The sequence below is a fragment of the Empidonax traillii genome, unplaced genomic scaffold, assembly GCF_003031625.1.
Source record: "Empidonax traillii isolate 1590-97213 ecotype Southwest subspecies unplaced genomic scaffold, ASM303162v1 scaffold337:size667617, whole genome shotgun sequence".
NCBI classification, from domain to species: domain Eukaryota; kingdom Metazoa; phylum Chordata; class Aves; order Passeriformes; family Tyrannidae; genus Empidonax; species Empidonax traillii.
The window spans coordinates 159671-178889 of record NW_020955530.1 but is presented as its reverse complement, the minus strand read 5'-3'; positions in this window follow the sequence as shown (position 1 = coordinate 178889).

The window sequence follows — 19219 nt, the reverse complement described above, 5'->3', positions numbered from 1 at the left end:
CCATTACATCTGTATGGAAAACAGTAGCAGCACCTTCCATACCTCTCCTTACACCTCTCTTCAGCTTGTCTACTGATCACCTAGGATGCTGCTAAGGAAAGGGCATAAGTAACAGCTGTTGTATAGTTGATAGTGAGTGTGTTTATGCAAGAAAAAGAAGCAACACTCACCTATTCCTTCCATGTCCCACAGCAGTTATAGGGGATCCATACTGGAGAGTATACCAGTCTGCTTTCATGCTGCTCACAAGTGTGCTGCTTTACACATCTGAGGTCTCATAATGCCAATTCATATAGTGACAGAGTGAGTGGGAACATCTTGCCTGGCTTTAGCCATCAAAATTTGGCCTAACAAAGTCCCTATAATCAATGGAAGGAAAGACATTTTCCAGTATATAGTAATTCCTATCTATCTCAGCAGGGTCGATGGTACTTGTCTCCCTTTCCCCAATAGAAAATACCAGATCGCAGTGCTCTACCAGGAGCAGAGGGGTTTTTGTCACGTGTTTTATTGGCAAGCACACCAGACTGGGCTTGTACCACTAGACAATGTCTTCTCATAGCAGCTTCTGCCAGCCCTCTGCCAGGTGTAACCTCCCAGCCCCATTTGCAGAGCAGTTCACATGAATCATCCATTGACCAGCTCTAGGAAAGATAGCCCAGATAACTGATCCAGCCTTTTCAATTATTAGGCTCAGCTGACATGGCTGATCATGTTCAAGTGTAATAGACCATATTTCTGTGTTCCCATTTGCTGGAAGACACTATGGCATGGCAACAGTGCAGAGACAGATTAATGATCAGCTGGGGATTGGAGCCACTTCCAGAGATGCTCAGCTGGGGCTAGAAAGGTGAGTACTCAGTAAAAAAAAAGGCTAAAAGACTTCCAACTTTTTCTCCAATTGATCAGAAATTAAAGACATTGCCATATTCAAGAGCTAAAGCTTGTCTCCTTTAGTAACTCTGCTCTGTTTTTCTTGTGCCAAGCAAAATGAAAATGGCAATCCTAGAGATAACCAAGCAGTCAAATTATTGAGGCTTAGAGATTTATGCTTATAGACACATATCTAGTTTTTAAAGCAAGCCAGGAAGTTCCACTCCTTGGAAAAAAGATTAGGGATATATCAGGCAGAGCAGACAGAGTGCTGGAGACAGCCACTTGAAGGCAAATAAATGAACGAGAAATGTTCCAGGTAGCAGATAACACACTCAAAAATAATTTAATTGCAAAGGAAGGGATATCAGAGGTCACTGTATTTCTGCTAGTTGTCAAGAGTCCTGCACACAGAGCACAGCACATAGTGCTGACATGGCTGGATGGTCCCTGCACTGCAGTGGGGTTGGATCCAGCTCCAGCACAATTCCAGGTGCCTGATTAATTCCTTGGGGTCAAGCTGCACATGCTGAGCAGCAGAATCAGTACCAGAAGTGCCTCTCCACTACCTTCCACAGCCACCCATCCTCTCTCTCTCCTCTTACCACAGGTTACCATCCCCTCTGTCATGCCTGTTTGGTTGTTATCCCAGATCTAAATTGGGTCAGTAAAAGTCTAAAAGAATCAAGAACAGATCTCTTACCACGAACACATGACATGATTTTGGAGGAAAAGTTCTGATTCATGTTTTCACCTTTCTGACCCTTGCCCCTCTGTTCTCTTGCTCCCTATCTGCCAATAGGGCAGAGGGAATATTGTGACATACTTCTCAAGTCACATGGAACAGAGACAAAAAAGGGAAAGCTCACAAAAAAAATTTGTATTATGTTTCTCACTTAAGTTGAACTGCTGATATCTGGCCATTATAGATGAAACAAATCTCCAAGGATTTTTTTTGGTGGTGTGGCAATATAAGATCCCCTTGTCTTAGGAGGAGTGCTGTATGAGAGTGTTTAGCTCAGAAGAGATGACATGCTTCTACTGAAACCTCAGAGCAAGCCTTTGGTGCTGAGATCAGAGCTGTAGGCCCCCAAGACAGTAATTACCTCACTGGACAAGGATAAACTCATTACATCGTGGTGTTGAGGCTGATTTGAACCAGCCCTGTTCCTACGGAATGCTGATGCACCTCCACTGGAGAATCCAGGTGTGCCAGTCAGAGGTGGCTTCCAGGTGTCTTCTCTGTCCTGGAGGCCAGGAGAGATAAGACTTGGGTTGTTCCATATCCGTTGGTAGTAAGGTCTGAAAACTCTCTCCAACACATCTGATCACCATGTGTGAGAGTAAACACTCAGTGCAGGGCACTGCCAGTTCCTCAGGGTATCAAAAGGCACAGATCTGTAGTTTAGTTAACTTGATTCTTCTGTCCACCATGGGTGAGCACTCTAACCGATTTCAAATGCTAGGGGTACAAGGGTCACCATCTCTGCAGATTTTCTTTATGGAATCATGGAATGACTTGTGTTGGAAGGGACCTTAAACATCACGTAGTTCCAACTCTGGTGCCATGGGCAGGCTTATCTGCCTTGGCGGAAGACAGTTTTGCTTTGCAGTAAGTTGTGCAGGTGGATCTTTTACGTTAGGAGAGGGACTCATCTTGAAAATTAAGAAAATAATTAAGTACCCGTATTTGGAGACATACACAGCAGCTCTTTCACATGAGACTGAAAGTGTGTCTGACATGGAACCATACACCTGTGACTTGTGCCTCTGGTCCATGCTTTGATACCTAATCTTAGAGCTCAGAACTGTGCACCAAATCCCACCCAGCAGTCCAGTGAATCCCACCTGGCATTTCGGTAACCCAGTGCTTGTTGTGTGTGATGTTGGGGTGATCGCATTTGTCCTCACAGCAACAGTGAAGTGGGCAGCAGAAATCCTCAGGGAAACCTGGAACCGCTGGCATAGCCCCACTCCAGGAAAGGGGTACTGGACTAGACAGACACTGACAACTACACTTGGATCTGAGTCTCCTAAAGCAGGTTAATCAACTTCAACAGTCTACAGCACCTGGTACCATGGTCAGGAGAAAGGCTGGAATTGCTTGCTGGTAAAAGCTGGCAATAGGGTATGGATAGTTTAGAAGAGTAAATCTCATAAATTAAAAAATACCTAATTCTCACAAAAATATAAATGCTCACAAATCCCAATTTTTTACATGCTCCTCTTTGATTTCTTTGACTTCAGAGTGAAGGAAATGTTTGGTATTTTTAAAAAATCCCTAATCTCCTGCAGTCCCTTCCCATGCTTTGTTCTCAGCACAGTTAACCTCACTCCCTCCTTTTCCGTTGTTGCTCTGGAGATGTCCTGTAACCTGTGTGATGTTGCTAAAGCACTTCAGAGAAACTTATCAAAACCCCCTGAGTGTGATTGCAAATTCTAGGAAAAACAAAAAGAGAAAAAAAACAATACTGGGAAAATGGCCCTTGAGGAGAGATAAACTCTGACTTCACTGGGTAGGGCGAGGGATAGCTGAGGATCACATGCAATTAATGGGTAGTTTGAAGCAGTTTCTATCAGTATGACACAACTTTCTTTCTCTTTCTAAGCCTGCAGGTCCAAATATGTCAATATTTCCATATTTCCTTTGTCATTGTTCAAAATAATTAATTTAAAGGAAACAAGTAATGAAAAAAAAACCCCGATGGTGGCGAGGAACCTTGAAAAGGGCTTTAATAGATGCAACTGTGCAGTTATACTGTCTGTTTCTGGATTTTATTCTGAGGCTTTAGTTTTTCCTTTCACACAGTAGGACTGTGTTGTAAAAGGCAGTCAAAGTGTATGTTTGCTCATGGGATGGAAGAACGGTGTTGGTAACAGCTGGTATGTTTTTGTATTATGGTTCTTCATATTATCAGTAGTATTGTATCCAAACATATATACATATATTAGATCAAGGTTTGGCCCATTGGAAATCTTTCAGTAGAGCCTCTCATTTTGGCATAGGTCTGTCTATTCCAAATTCCTCAGGATGCTTTCATAAAATGAAATTTGAAATGCTTCTTTTCATTGCTTTTGAAAAGAAGTGACTCTGGCAAACTGCCACACACTTCACAGGACACAGGACTTCCCCGTTATCGTCTGTGCAGCATTTTGGGTTCTCACAAACTGAAAGATCCCTTGCTATTTTGATTTAAAACTGGGTTATCACATTGGAGTTTCTTCCTCCAGCTGGAAAAAGCAGTGCCACAGTCAGCACAAAAATACAACTTGAGAGCAATGAGGGTGGCATTTTTAACTATATTCCGTGTAGGTCCCTCAAGCCACTTCACAGGTCTCCAGAATAGCTGTCCTTGCTTCTCACTAACAGTGCAGCAATAATGAGAGGTGAGGATTTGTCCTATGGGAAATGAGTGGCGAAGCAAGGCTGGAAACTAGGCTATCACAAGGCCCATTCTGTTCCTTAGCCTTTGGATTTCCCCCTTATTTTGTATCACAATATCCACAAACAGAAAGACACCGTCTCTGCAATAGTCCTTTGGCTGCTGATAAGCAGTTTTATCTGTGTTTCCCATCATGGCAACCTAAAGCTTTTATGGGATAGTAAGAAATAAACCGATTTCCTCCTACTCACAATGTTGGGGTTTGCTTTGTGAGCCCAAAGAAAATTTCAACCCAGTATTTTATATAAAGTCTAATATACACAACTGGCCTGAGTTCATAAAGTAAAAAATGTATGGAATGAAACTAGAACCATTTCAAAAACGTGAAAAATATACATTCAATTAGAGGTGGATCACGATGATTTATTTATGCAGCAGTGTCGAGAGTGTATGTGTTGGAGAATATTTCAGTACTGTTCGTCTTACTGCTAGAGGTGAATCTGAGTCACCATGCTTGGAACTCAGAGTGAACTTTCCCAGAATTTAGGAGGAAGACTTTAGATCTCACCAGGGAGCTTTAACTTCAGTTTGTAAAGCTGATTTTGTTGGTGTGTTTTTTTTAATAACTCTGTTACCTGGAAATGCCACAGACTTTTGTCCATGCTGTCGCCTATGGGAGTATCCAGCTGGTTCAGTAATGCTTCTCCTTCTTCTTTATGCTTTTGCACGAGACAAGGATGGAAGAGGATGGAAGTGGCTGTTTGTCCCAAGATGAGAAGGCTCAAGTCTCTGTCACTTCTCCCTCTGCACAGACCATTAGCACAGAGGGCCTGTAAGGCCTTCTCACCTTCAGCTTCCAAATATTTCATCCATTGTATAGTTACCATGAGAAACTGGACATCAGATAACATTTATTTTGACTTAACATGCGCTTGTTCCAATGTTAAAATCTCACCAGTACTTTATTTTAACCTGTTTTGTCATTTGTCCATAACTACCCATGCCATGTTTTATAGAAGGCATTTTAGGGCTCTAGGAAAAAACTAAATTGATACATTCAGCATGTTCTCTGTCCTTTAGTGTGGTATGTGGGCATGAGGGCCAGGGCCCATTTTCTGAAGTAAGGTTCGTGTTATATGAGTTCTGCTGGGCTGGTTCAGGGGAGAATGTGCAAAATTACATGAACACATCTTTCACAGTTTCTTCCGAGTCTATGCCAATGTGGTTCCAACTGGTGTTTGAAGACAATCTTGAATGTACACTGAGTGAGGGAGATGGACTCAGGGATCTTCATGGGACCTTGCAACTCAAGATATTCTGATTCTATGGTTCTATGTCTTACAAAGAGTCACTGACCAAGGGAGATTTTTATATCCCAGCAATATTTTGCCATTTCATAAAAGATGCTCCATATCAACATGAACAAGAGATCATTCAGAGCAGCTACAAGCAGCAATTTATTTGCAGAATAAACCTTAGTCTGGCACTAGAGTACTATTACCAGATGAGGGATCCCAGCACATAAACTACCACTTTCACAACATACCAAAGGTGTATAAACTAATCCCACGTTTCTTGTCATCTCCCTAAATGCCTGTTCTCTGGTAGTCTGCAGTGGAGAAGCAACTCTGTTTGTCACAGAAATGACCAAGTGTTCACTGGGCAAGAGCAAAACTTCTTCCAGTGCCCTGAAAGAGAGTGATCAACAGAGGATGGGAAGTCAGGATCGAGGTCCTGGTCTAAATTAGGCAAAGCAGACTTGAATCCAGGTTGTTACAGCTCACATGGATGCTTAACTGTTAGGCTACTGTGTGAGGGGTAAATATGTCTCTCATGCTGTTCCAGGACAGATAAGTCTCACCATTTCCCTTCTGACTAAAAATTACATCTTTGTAGGTATTTGTACATTCCCATGAAAAGCTTCAACAGTCTAATGTCTTTATATAGAAAGAGATTTGAAGCTGTTCAGTAAGCACTACTAAAGAACCTTGGAAGGTAAGTTTATTGTCAGTGATCAAATTTTTAATACTTAATTTTTCTGTCTGAAAATATTTTTGTTTAAACTGTACTTTTGCAAGATGTGGACTGTCGCTGCTGGGTTCTGTTTGTTGTGTTTTATAACTTTTAAATGTAGAGTGGTGTTCTGAAGAAAACAGCTTATTGGCTTTTCTACCTACTACAGACTGAGGGAGTAACAAGAAATAAAAAAAAAAAATTAAAAATAATAGACAAAGTCTTTTCAATCTCCTGGCCATGTGGGCACAATGATCATTATATCACTACAATGGCATCATGGTAACAATTGCTACTGTTATCAGAAAATCCCAAGGTACTTTAAAGAAGACTGGTATCACCATTACCCATACTTGTAAGACAGAGAAGCTGAGGCAGAGGAGGAAGATGTGACATGTCCCAGACTGCCCAACAGTAACAGCTGGAAGAAATGCCTGTGTCTTTTAAGGCTTGCACTAAGAATTGCTTTGCCCCACAAGGAGTCATGTAACCATTTAGTGCCAAGGACCAAATCGTGCTCCGTGTTTAAGGACGTTTTACTCTGGAGTAGCTCCAGTCCGTGGCTGAGGACAGAGCTTTCCTTGGCTGCTGGAGCATGAGGTGCATTCCTGACCCACAACGTGACCCTGCATTTAGGTGGAAAGGGGCTCATGGCCAGGACTGTATCAGGGCTGCTGTGATATACAAAGGCTGAGGCAGCATTTTGCACTCCAGTGCAGTAATTGCTTTTTTTTTTTTTTTTTTCTTTTGTTACAGTTCTGTTGTTTTGCTTCTTTTGTTTCTTGAAAGCCCGGATGATGAGCTGTGGCAGCTGCCACAGTAATTTGTAATTTGGAGGCAGAAGGAACTCCTGGGAAACTGTGACTTGTGTCATGGATGCTGGAGAATGTCCTTCAGGTTGCCAGACTCAGAAATACTCCTGTGCTATGGCAAGGGAAGGCCAGGAGTTTTCCTCACACAACCCGAAGCCAGTTGATCCAGCTGTGGGAAACAGCTATTTCTGTTAGATGCTGATAAATATTGTATAGAAAAGGACTGTTGAATACTCTCTGAACATTTTTGACTGCTTTTTCAGTTATTCAGATAACCACAGTATCTGAATTTGCAATCTCAGCTACCTAAGCATTGAGGAAAAATGCTCACCCAGTATATAATCTGTTTAACCAAACCCAACTATGATATACACAATAAAGACAGGTCATTGGAAGTTTTCTCTGTTAAACTTACATGCTGCCATAACTTCAGGCTAAACAAGTCTGAACCAAGAAGTGTTTTGTCCCAAGACTGTATATTTAATGGGAAGTTGATGCTTATTTTCCATGGGAAACTAATTTTTCCAGAGGACAGTTTCAGCTTGGCAGCTCAGCACAGGGCTGCTGTGACAAGCTACTCTTTTAGCAGCGCTGACAGATTTTTTTGAGAAATATTTATTTTTTCAGCTAAGTCATGGGGCCAGCGACAGGTACATTGTGGAATGAAACAGAAGGCATGGAAGCACACAAGAGAACATGGAAGTTTGAGCACAGCCTTTTTCACTGATATAGCCAGAGAGGACACGGGTTGAAGCTCAGTAAAAAGACAGTAACTTTGGTGTAGTCCAAGTTTGTTGACCAAATTAAAGATCTTGAATGGAAAATTTTGTGCCAGGAAGACTCAGAAGTTATGGGGGTTTGGGTTTTTTTGTTTGTTTTTGGTTTTTTTTTCCGATATGTAAGATATAAATGATTTTGCTTGATCCAGACCTGCATTTTTTAGGCTAAAAATATACAAATCAAGTGAAAAATACCTTCCACCTCCAATTCTGACCTTTGGGAGAAAGAAAAGTTTGATGCCAGTGAAAACAAGTTTCTGTTTAACCTTTAGCCAAGCTGAAACTTCTGAAGTATAAATGTACCTCAAAATAAAGAATTCAGATGAAACCTATTCAAAAGACTGAAAGGCATAGTCCCCCAAATCTTCTGGAACTTAGTGTCTCTCAAAGTGTCTTATTCTTGCAAGTATGAAGTGAGAAATCTTAGCTTGAACAGACTCAGAGTAATTTCTAATAAAATGGATTTCTCAGATGAATCAGGCCATAAACATCTCATAGTGCATTCATTGGTATTTTGATTCCTGCTCCCTCGGTTTCCCCACGTACCATGAGACCTCAGCCAGTGCCAGCTGCAGTGATGCTCTCTGGGAAACAATGTCTGGAAATAACTTTGTGATTGCACATCCCAGAGGACTTTTTTGAAGATATCTTCCAAGTAAATGGCTACAGGTCACTGAGAGATGCCCAGAACAAACAGAAAAAGGGCACTAAATGCACCCAGTCATAAGGATCAGCTTCAGAATATCAGGCCATCCCAAACATCTTGCCATAAAATGCCAGTGAATTGAATCATTAGTCTCTTCCAAAATTCTTTCTCATGGATGGAAATTGGCATATACTTTCTCCTTCTTGCTTTTGTTGCTGAATACAGCCAATTCATCCACAAAATTCTCTGTGGGCATAATAAACTAATTACATCCAATGTTATACTATCCTCATGCACTGCAGATTATTTCAGCACTGAAGAAGTTTAGGCATAACCACAAATCCTCAGGGAACAGAATTCAAGAGGTACCCAGTGATCATGAACCTCTAGAAACTGATCTGGATTTTGAGTTACTGGCTTGTAAGTACACATGAAAAAAGGAAACATTCAAAAACTTCATGTGAAGGAATACTTATAAAAAATTCTCTCTAGTCTTCTAATCATAATTTTATGTGAATTTATAGCAGTTTTGCAAAAACAATTCCTTGCCAAAATAGGTGGCCACCTGAGTTTAAGACTGCACAGCCTGTGAGGGTGGACAATTTTAACACAAAGAGTTGTTTATGTCCAGCAGTAGCTGGTAAATTGGTTCATACCACACTGTATTGACTTCATATGGCCGTTACTTGGCAGGTTATTCATGAACATTGGGAAGGCAATGAAGTCAGTGGTTAAACTGGCTTCAAGGTTTACAGAATTCAGTTGATTAGGCCGTTCTCTTGATTGTTCTGTCAGTGAGATACATGAAAGCAGTTGGATTCATCTGCAGATTGATACATTCCTCACCACTCAAGAAGCCTGAAGTGCCCAGCATGATCCAATTGTCTGCTGGTACAGGTATAACACTGGTGGCAAGTGGGCTCCTGTGCCTTTCTCCTCATGCCATGTTGCAGATGGGACACTTCACTCTAACCTGGGGCTGTGCCTATGCTGGTAGTTTAAATGAAACATAATCACCCACCCCATAAGGTCATCAAAATGTTCCTTTGCAGCAAACTTTCACCCTGTGCCAACTAAAACTCTCCCAGTAAGGCTGGGCAGGTAGGGCACTCCAGGCGCTATTCCCAGCAGGCAGCTGGTTCTGGGGCCAGGGATATTCCCTGGGTCATTTCCTTTACTGGTACAGGCACAGCTTCGGTGTACCAATTTCCAAATGGTGTAGAAATATCGTGCAGGGGCCTGCAGGCTCCTGGCACTGTAAAATTATACATTTTCTGCAGAATGACTTCCATTCATTCTCCCAGATCATCAGATTGTACCAGGAATGTGGCAGGTTGTCCCAAGTTAACAGAACATAATATTACTCTTGCAGTGACCCTTCGAAAGCCCTGAAGTGCACAACACGCTGCACACATACTGCTAAAAGAATGTCCCCACCATTAAAAAATGTCTAATATAAGCAGGACAAGAACCAAGACGGGTATAGATGGTTAGGAAGCAATGAGATGATCTTGGAAGGCACTGCAGAAAAGGTCCCGCTCCACTGTAAGCATTGCCGCAGTTTTTGTGGCATGACAGGGTGCTTTCCAAAACATGGAGAGACATTTTCATGTCTGGGCAAAACTACTGCTTGTAGATCAGTCTTCATCCAGCTTCTCCAATAAAGCAAAGTGTACTGAGAGGCATAGAAGGAAGATCTATTAATTCAAAACCTGTCTCTCCCCTAAACAGCAACTGTCAAAACACTTCTCCTGGGACTCCATATTCATAGTCTCTCCATACATTTTGTAGCAAATACTTCATGTTTAGGCAATTTTTCCCTCTTCTGGCAGCCTTTTCAACTCTCAGCTGTGTTCCTCTTTTGCCTCTTCACCACCAGTGGTGGAGGCCAAACACTCTTCATTATGTGCAGCTTCATGATGTCCAGACTCAGTCCTTGCTGACATTTTTGCAGCTCCATTACTTCAGATGGGCTTAGACAAGTCCAGCAAGATGTAACTGCCTCTGAGGATGCAACCATGACTCACAGTGTTTGCGAGGACAGGATAACTCAGAGTCACAGCTCTTGGAAATGTGTAATGAGACAGCTTTTTCTTAAGTATAACCCTAACTCTCACATTTGCAGAGTAAGGCAAGCCCTTTAGGTTCATTTGTTCTTTAATTTCTTCTAAGCCAACTTCATAATCTTTGATGCCCAACTCTGAGTTTCTAATAGTTTAGTAGAAATTTATTAACATTTAAAGCTGTAAATTTTATTGGTATTCCTGTCCCAGGAATCATCTCTGAAATCTGGATTGAAAAATCTGTTTGACTTCAATCCAGTATGGCTAGTCTCCCTCAGCTTATTTTATGCTCCATGGAGAAAAATAGGAGCTTCTACAGTTCAGGTCATTAAATTCATCTGGTGCTTTCTAGCAAAATGAATCTTGTCCTAGAAAAGTCTTTTTATTTCCATGAGAGGAGCCAAGGACAACTCACCATGTAGTCTATACACAGAGTGAGGTGAAATTCAGTTTATTCAAGAAGTAGCATGACTGACTTTGCTTATTAAATGTCAGTCTTATTCTTTTAAAGAGCGTCTCATCTTTGCTGACTAATCGTGCGACTATACTGGTAGACAGACTTGTAAGCACAGATGAGTGGTTTGATATCTTGTGTACCCTCTCCCATTTTGCAGCTCTGCTCTTCACTCCAGAGTATTCCTTCTTTTTGCTCACTCCCTTCCCTTTTTTCTGCTAAAAAACAAGAGTTTGTGTTGTTGCTTATCCTGGTTAAGCCAGGAATAACCTCATACAAAGCTTTCAAAAGAAATTTGTACTGGTTTCTCCACTTTCTCATTTGAATCCCCAAAGAATTCTGCAAACTGCCTCGCAAGAGCTAAGATAGTGAGATAGCTCAAGGGAAGCAGGAGCTGTGAAGGCAGGTAAAATATCCCAAAGAAACATGGTTTATACTCTTTGTGGAAGAGGTTAGCTCTTCCTACATGCACACAGTTTCCCTCTCCTTCAGGGGACAATGTGGATCAAACCTGAAGCTCAATGTGTTATTGAACCAGGAGGGAAAAGAGAAGCAATGAAGGTCATATTGCAATGGACAATGACACGATGGAAGGTCTGAAGATCTGCTCTTGAAACCTTCTTACTCTCTTCCTAAACAGCCATCGATGAGTTCATTGATGACACTTGGGGCAAACTATTGAAAACCAGATGAAGCACAACAAACCAGGACCATCAATGCATAAGACAGATGAGGAGGAATTGCTCTCCCTCCAAGCATGCTGAATTGCTGACCTCACGCTGGACACTTGCACAGCAGGGAAGCAGTGCACTGTCATGGCAGTTACCTTGATGCAGCCTTGGATAAGCAGTGCTGTGCTAACTCAAATCACAGGGCAAGTCAATTTTTTTTTTTCACTGAAATGTAATATAATAACAATGATGTCCTTCTGAAATACTGCTTGATTTAAAGATCATCTCTTCTTTACTTGAGCTTTGATATATGGTTGTCCTGAACAACTAGATAAATAACTTCAAATAGCGATTGCAGTTTCATAATTAAAGTGCATGTCATCTGGACATGAAAAAAGAGACTGAAAGCTCTTCGCCCTTAGATATGTTGTATGCTGAATTGTATACATAGAAGTACGTTTTTTATTGACTTTTTTCCTAGTCTTCATCCTCCTTTTATTCACAAGTAATTTTTCTAAGTGACATATTTAATGTGTAATAATACATATTGACTTTCTTATGAATCTAAGCCAGGATGCAGGATGCCTTCATCTGGTTTCCTCCCCAAACTGCCTTTAAGCCCAATAAATCTGTGACTATTTCCTCCCTGAAGCCTCAGAGGATATAGAATTACTTTACAATTCCTTGAGCCCAGAGCCCCCAGCACGGCTGACGGAAAGCCAAGATCAGAATGGAGTTGCTGTAATTGGGAAGTGAAACATAAATAGTCCCCTGGAAAGGAGTAAAGTGCGAGGACAAAGGCAAGACCCATTTGGAATTACAGCATGATGGTTATCAGGCGTCACAGTGAAGTGTGTGTTTGCCTCAACAAACTGTTAATACAGTAGCAACTGTCATATGGTTCCAGTCATAACCCATCATTAACAAAAATTCTGTAACAGCACTTGATGATTTGATGTAGTCGTGGGCCAATGCAGTTTGGTTTTGTCATTGTACAATCAACAGTTCCTTACTTTTCCTGTGAAGGGATAAATTATGTTTCAGCTTTAATTTTATGTATTGTCGTTTCGTAAAGAGCCACTTACACTCCACACATCGCTGTTTTACTGTATGATCCATGTCATATTAAGCTCCATCTCTGGCATAACTTTTACTGAGCATTATGTTACTGCTGGCTTTGAAGTACAATTTCATAGGTTCACATAGCCTAAGGGAATCAAGGAACTGCTCTGTCCACTGCCCATGTTTGCACAGGTCTGTGACTGCAATACACAGTGCAGTGTGAGAAGTTTCGGTTTCCAACACCAAAAGAACAGGTTTTTGTTGTGTTCCCCAGCACCTTTCTAACTATGGAGAAATAAAAACAGTGTGTTTGGCCACTCTTTCATTTGTGTTCGCTTGAGGATCAAAGTGCATTTGCATAAATCCAATGTCTGTGCAAAACCACCTGCTCCTCCTCACACATGCAGGGAATTTCTAAGGGTAGAGGCTGTTACTTGTAGGTTGTTCTGTGCATAGCAATAGAGATGGAGCTCAGGCAGAGTGGTTAGCAAAAGTACCATAATGGTCCAGGTTTTTTACAACTTATTGACATGTATCTATTTGGGGACAGACTAATAGTAGGATTTTGAGAAAAGAAGTTTTTTTAATGCTAAACAGATTGATACTACTGGCTCATGTCAGAAAAAAATGAAGATGATCTTTCTTCACGGAGAATGTAAAATGTGATAGAAGTGATGAGGGAGATATTTGGTGTTGCAGAAATTAAGGTAATGACTCCACCAATATCAGGACCTGCCCCAGGACTCCACCGTCCCTGAATATCCTGATTTGCTATCCAGATCTATGGTTAGATATGTGGCTATGTCACATTAGGGTCTTTTCAGGCATTTCAAGACCTCATTGCATACCAGACAATGCTGCACAGATACTCTGCATCCCACTATCCCACTCCCCACCTGGGCAGCTCTTCCTCCTAAATGCAAGGAAGGAAAACTACTTGGTTTGAGAGTTTCCTTATGAAAATCACATCCTTATAGATTCAAAGCAGGATCTGTAGGCATATCACTGTGGTTTAACAATCCCTCTCCTTTCTGCTGTATGCCTCTGGCTTTACAGAAGCTAAACCATTAAAATACGTGCTTCTTTCACAGCATGGACACTTGGCTGTAAGCATTACTTAAAGGACATGGGTAAACACAGGAAAAGATGTCCCAGCAGGAGGGAAGTGATTGTGGGGACAGTATGTTCTGACAGCAATTCAAAATTGCCAGTGTGTTACAGAGTGGGTAGTGGCAGATAATGAGTTGTTTCATTTAAATAGCCAGCAGGTTTCAGCCCAGCGAACAATGGATTCTGCTCCTACAGAGTTGCTGTACACATGCAGAGAATTTCATCTGGTCAAGCCAATAAAGACAGGAAAAAGGCAGATAACATCTCTGAGAGAGGCACCAGGCTGAGAGATTGGCCTTGACTCTGCCCACAGCAGAGAAAGTCACTTAAGGTGAGCAGCAGTACTCCTCAGCAAAGCTGGAAAGCAGGGAGGCAAGTCTGGGCTTTTCCAGCCTCAGGGTAGTTCTTATTTTTCATTTAAACACCTGTGAGGTTCTCAGGCCAAGATCCATAGCCGTGCTGGGTTGGGAGGGAGACATGAAACAGGAGTTGGAAAGGGCAGTGAAACACCCAAACCCTAATGGGGTTTGGCGTGCAGGTGTACAAAACAGGGCACAGCACCAGATGGACAAGAAGAGGCATTCCTAAGAAAGGAAGGGACTATTCTATTATAAATAAGATTTTTTTTTTCTCTTTTTTCTACTATGCTCTTATTTTTCCATTGATCCCACCTTTCCTTTCTCTCCATTTCTGTTTCCAGCCTTCAGTCTCACATCTCCCTCTGGCATCCCTCTGAGCAGCCCACAGTTTCTGCCCACACTCTTCTCTGCCTTCTTGAAGCAGATTCCAGCATCAGTTCCTCTGCCCAAACCATGGGCAAGTGTGCCCTGCAGTGCCGCTGAGCTTGGGCTTTGATTCCCGGCACCCCTTTGGCATCGGCACCAGACAAGTGTTCCACGGACTTTAGACCTCCTCCATGAGGAAGGAGGATTTGGAAGAGGATCAGTTTATCCACTGACTACTCTTTCAAGACCTTGGAAAAAGCAGGTGCACTGGTGGACACAGAAGTACTTTTTCAGGTCTTCAGGAAACTGAACAGCACACTCCAAAACTAAGCAGAGCCTGGGAGCAGTTTCTGTATTCTTCCATCCAGTTTAGCTAATTATACTTGACAAGGAAAGGATTTGAGAAAAAAAGTGTGGTTAGTAACTGTGGTCTTTAGCCAGTAAAGCAGAAAATTCACAAGCCCTTGTGAGATTGACAAGATCACCTATGAAACCAAGAGAATAATCTGGAGAAGGATTGTAGGGACAAGTGAAGTCTCCACCACTGTGGAGTCTGTGATTTTCAGTATTCAGTGGAGTAGTTAATGTAGTTTACAGAAATGAACTCCCATATTGATTACATTTGCTCACAACAGTATCACAACCCTACATGTTGTCTAGGAAGATGTTAAACATATACGGAGAGTGTGGCAAATCATTTCCCCTTTATTTGATTGACCCCTGGCTGAAAAACATTACTTGAGGAAGGCAATAAACCATTCTCCACATCTCCCCAGGGACAGGAAGAGGAGGGCTGACCCTGCAGGAAGAAAGATTTCAGTCAGGTATTAGGAGAAAGGCCAGTGGCTGAGTTTGGGCTAGTCATGCAGTACTCATCACAGGAGATTTTCAAAAAGACATTAGAGAGATCTCTGAAAAAGGTTGGCCAGGTCTAACTGATCTTCCCTTGGGGTAGGGAAAGATGAAACTCCTTCTAAAGCTCTCTTGCAGTCTTATTTTACATTTTTCCACCTACAAAGTATTTTCAGACAACTGTGATGTCTGTCTTATTTTCCCTCAAGAAGCAGTTGGGAAGCTGTCTGTCCACTCAGCAGAAGCCTTGCCATTCAAACCCCTTGAACACATGAGCTGGCTGCCATCCACTTTGACTAAGACTCTCAAAGAGGAGATGGGTAACTCAAAGTCTGACGAAATTACCAGCCAATAATGGCCTCCTTGGATGTGGGGAGCATGCTCCTCTACTTGGGCAATGAGGAACGTTCATGTATTTCACATATTCCACCAAAAAAAGCCACCCGAGGGGAACATTTATGATGTCAGTGATTGGGTGATGTTTATGATCAACGATGATTGGGGTAATTCTCAGAGCAGCAAACCCAAGATGAAAGATTTCATATCACATTACCAACCTCCTAACACAAGTGTGCCAACAACATTAGCAGAAACCCTTTGGAAACTCATAGAATTCAATTATTTTGGCTAAATTACCACATCCATGGCAAATTACAGGCTGTCTATTGGAAAATATCTCCTCTCAGTCCTGCCATTTTTTGTTCTTCAGTTTTGTTTATGTTCCCAGCATTTTTCCCTCCTGGCAAAGGCCCAGTGTTTTTTGGGAAGGACTAAAGATAGGCTTTTGCTCCACAGAACACTATTTAGTGGTTGGACAAGGTTGCAATTAGACAGTGCGGTCTTCGATTCAACTGCAGACCTGTGATATCAAGCTTTCAGCATGACCTACAACACTAGATCCAGATCTGAGCCTTGCCAGACCTAAGCAGAGTAGAAAATCTGACTGCTGTTTAGAGTGGAGTGATAAAAGGGCTGTGTGATTGCAGGCTATCAAAAGCTGCTTCTTATCTGGAATGTCTTCAAGGGAGTTCGAGAGCAATGAGGGGTTTCACTGACTTCGAACTGCTAATGGACAGGAGAACCCATTTCTACTCATAAATGCACAAGAAGACCAGAGAGAGAAGTCTGAAAGTGATGTGAAGATTGTACTTTGCTGAAAGCAAAGAGGCTCTGCCTAGAGGCACCAGCTTGAGCCTCATAAACTGTGCATGTGTGTTAGCCCAGCAGCCAGCAACCCTCCTCAGGCAGAAGTTGGGGGAGTTCAAACTCTCCAACCTTTCCAAACAGTGTAGAGACACTAGAGGATTTCCCCAAAAATTTTAATCAGAGATTTAAGTATCTGCTCATTTTCTCATTACTCATGCACGTTGGAAATTTGATTTTTGCGTTTCATCCTGCAATTATTTCGTTCTCGACAGGCAAAAGGGAGATCACTCAAAACACATGCTCACCATGACACACATCCCACAGCAAATGTTTCACAGTCTGGAGAAGTGACTGGGAGCTCACATTTAGAAATCATCAGCCCTCTTGGGCAAAACAGGGACATCTCAGGACACGTGCTGTCCCACTCACCAAAGATCTCTGGTGTCTGTGCTGGGAGTTATCTTGTGCCTTGTGGGCAAGGGGCAAGCACATCTCTCCCAGTACTGTGTTTTCTAATCATTTATCAGCTTTTGATGTGTTTATCATTGTATCAGCTCTCTGATATGGATTAGAGGTGAGAAATTGAAGCACAAAACCTAAGGTCAGGTTTCAAAAAGGTTATGAGTGGATAGACACCTTGTTTCCATTTTAAAATCCAGTCTCTCTAAAATGACACAAGAAGACCATGATAGAGCAGGGATTTTTGCTTCCAAACCCCTCTCTAAAGGTTCAACACTACTCCTGCCTTTTAAAGGTTTTTTCATCATTTAAATTTAGGCCTTTGAGGCTCTAAGGGGAAATTACAGTCCTAGACCTACAAACATCTACAAAATCATATAAATATTTCTGAACCCAATGGCACCCATAATCAAATTAAATGGAGTTTTCTAATATTATAGCTAAACTTTCCTTAGCACACATGTCACTATGATATGTGTCTCTCACTGCATATGGAAAGGTCTGGAGAGGGAAAAAGAGAATACAGTGAAAACCAGACAAATTAAACAAGACCCCTAGAATTATTTTGATAGTATTTGAACTCAATTACATTACATAATGAGAGACTGCTCCATTTCTTTTTTTTTTTTCCTCACAAAAGTAACAGGGTTTTCTAAGACTTGGATTCCCTATAAATCATCATAGCTCTTTTTAACAATACTGCCCCATGTAAAACAAGCCAATAAAAAAATAAAGAATTGAACAAAGTTATTAAGAAAGGTAGACTTTTTAATCCATAATCTGTGCAGGCTGAATTATTTCTTGATGGCTATGGGCTTGTCTGAAAGCATACAGAAGGGATGAATGACCTCTACAGAAAAGTTTTGGTTCAATCAGTTCAGCTTTCAAAGCCAGATGAAATCCTAAAAAGTTTCATTTACCTCAGGGAATTCGTGAAGAGAGAGATTCTCACCAAAGACAGCAATTTTACATTAACCTTTAGGTCAGACCAATGTTGCATTATTAGCATTATTTAATTAACAAAATTCATGCTTTGAAACTTTAAATATTTGCAAATTCATCCCCTATAATGACTTTCATTCATTATTATTTATCTAGGGCTGGAGTCAGCCTGTAGCAGCTCTTATTTCCCGCCACAGGAACAGCTGGGGTAGACAATCCAGTCACTTTCTTTAGGTGTTTAAATGGGAGCAGAGCTCCTCCAGAAATCTGGCTCCAATTATGAGCACTGCCTGCTTTGAAAATCTGACCCTCGTGCTCAGAGTCGGCGAGACATTTCACAAACAAGCCTGATGATAATGCACAGTCATACAGGCAAAGCTCTCGTGGAGCAGACACAGCCCGGGCTTGGAGCTTTGCCAAGGCAGGGATCCTGGTGCAGGATCACACCTCTCCATGCCACCAGCATGCATGTTAGCAGGGCTCAGCAGCGCAGGCACAGCCCCAGGGAGCAGCCAACCAAGGATCCCCAGCTGACCATCAGATCTATGTCATTTTACCACCAAAAAAGCTCAGCAGCGAAAACCTCTGGATTTTGTTGGGAGAAAATTGAGCATTCACTTTAGCTGCTAATTTATTTTTTTTTACCTAACATTTTAAGGAAATTATTTTTTTTTCCTGAATCTTCTACCATTTTTTTTTTCATTTTCATATAATCATTTTTAAAAAACTCACTCAAACTATGCCATTTAACTTAAAGAATTTTTGTTTTGGGTTTGCCAGTGACTGCTCCACCTTTGTCATCAGCCCTCTGGATGGCCTGAAGGAAAACGCTTTGCCTCTTTCCAGCTCTGTTCTTTTGATGGTTAAAGGGGAAAGTGATGCTGACGTGCTTGGTAAGTGCTTGGAGATTAAAATGCTCTCACTCCTGATAGATGGAGGGAGTCTACGTGTTTGTACACAGGAGCTAATAAAGCTTTCAGTACCGCACCCCACCACTCTGTACCTGTAACACTTGGGAAAATGTCCATTGATGTTTTTTAAAGCAGTGTTTCTCATACCAATCTATCTACCTGCCAAGCCCTCATGACCGTGAGGAAGTAGCCGAAATGTGCGTGACTGGTGCCTGTAAGTACAGCAGCGTCAGGAAATTGATCTGAATAATGGCATCTCACAAATGCTATTCTAAACACCAAGGTCAAAAATCACCATTTTGCTATCCCTTCTCTCTA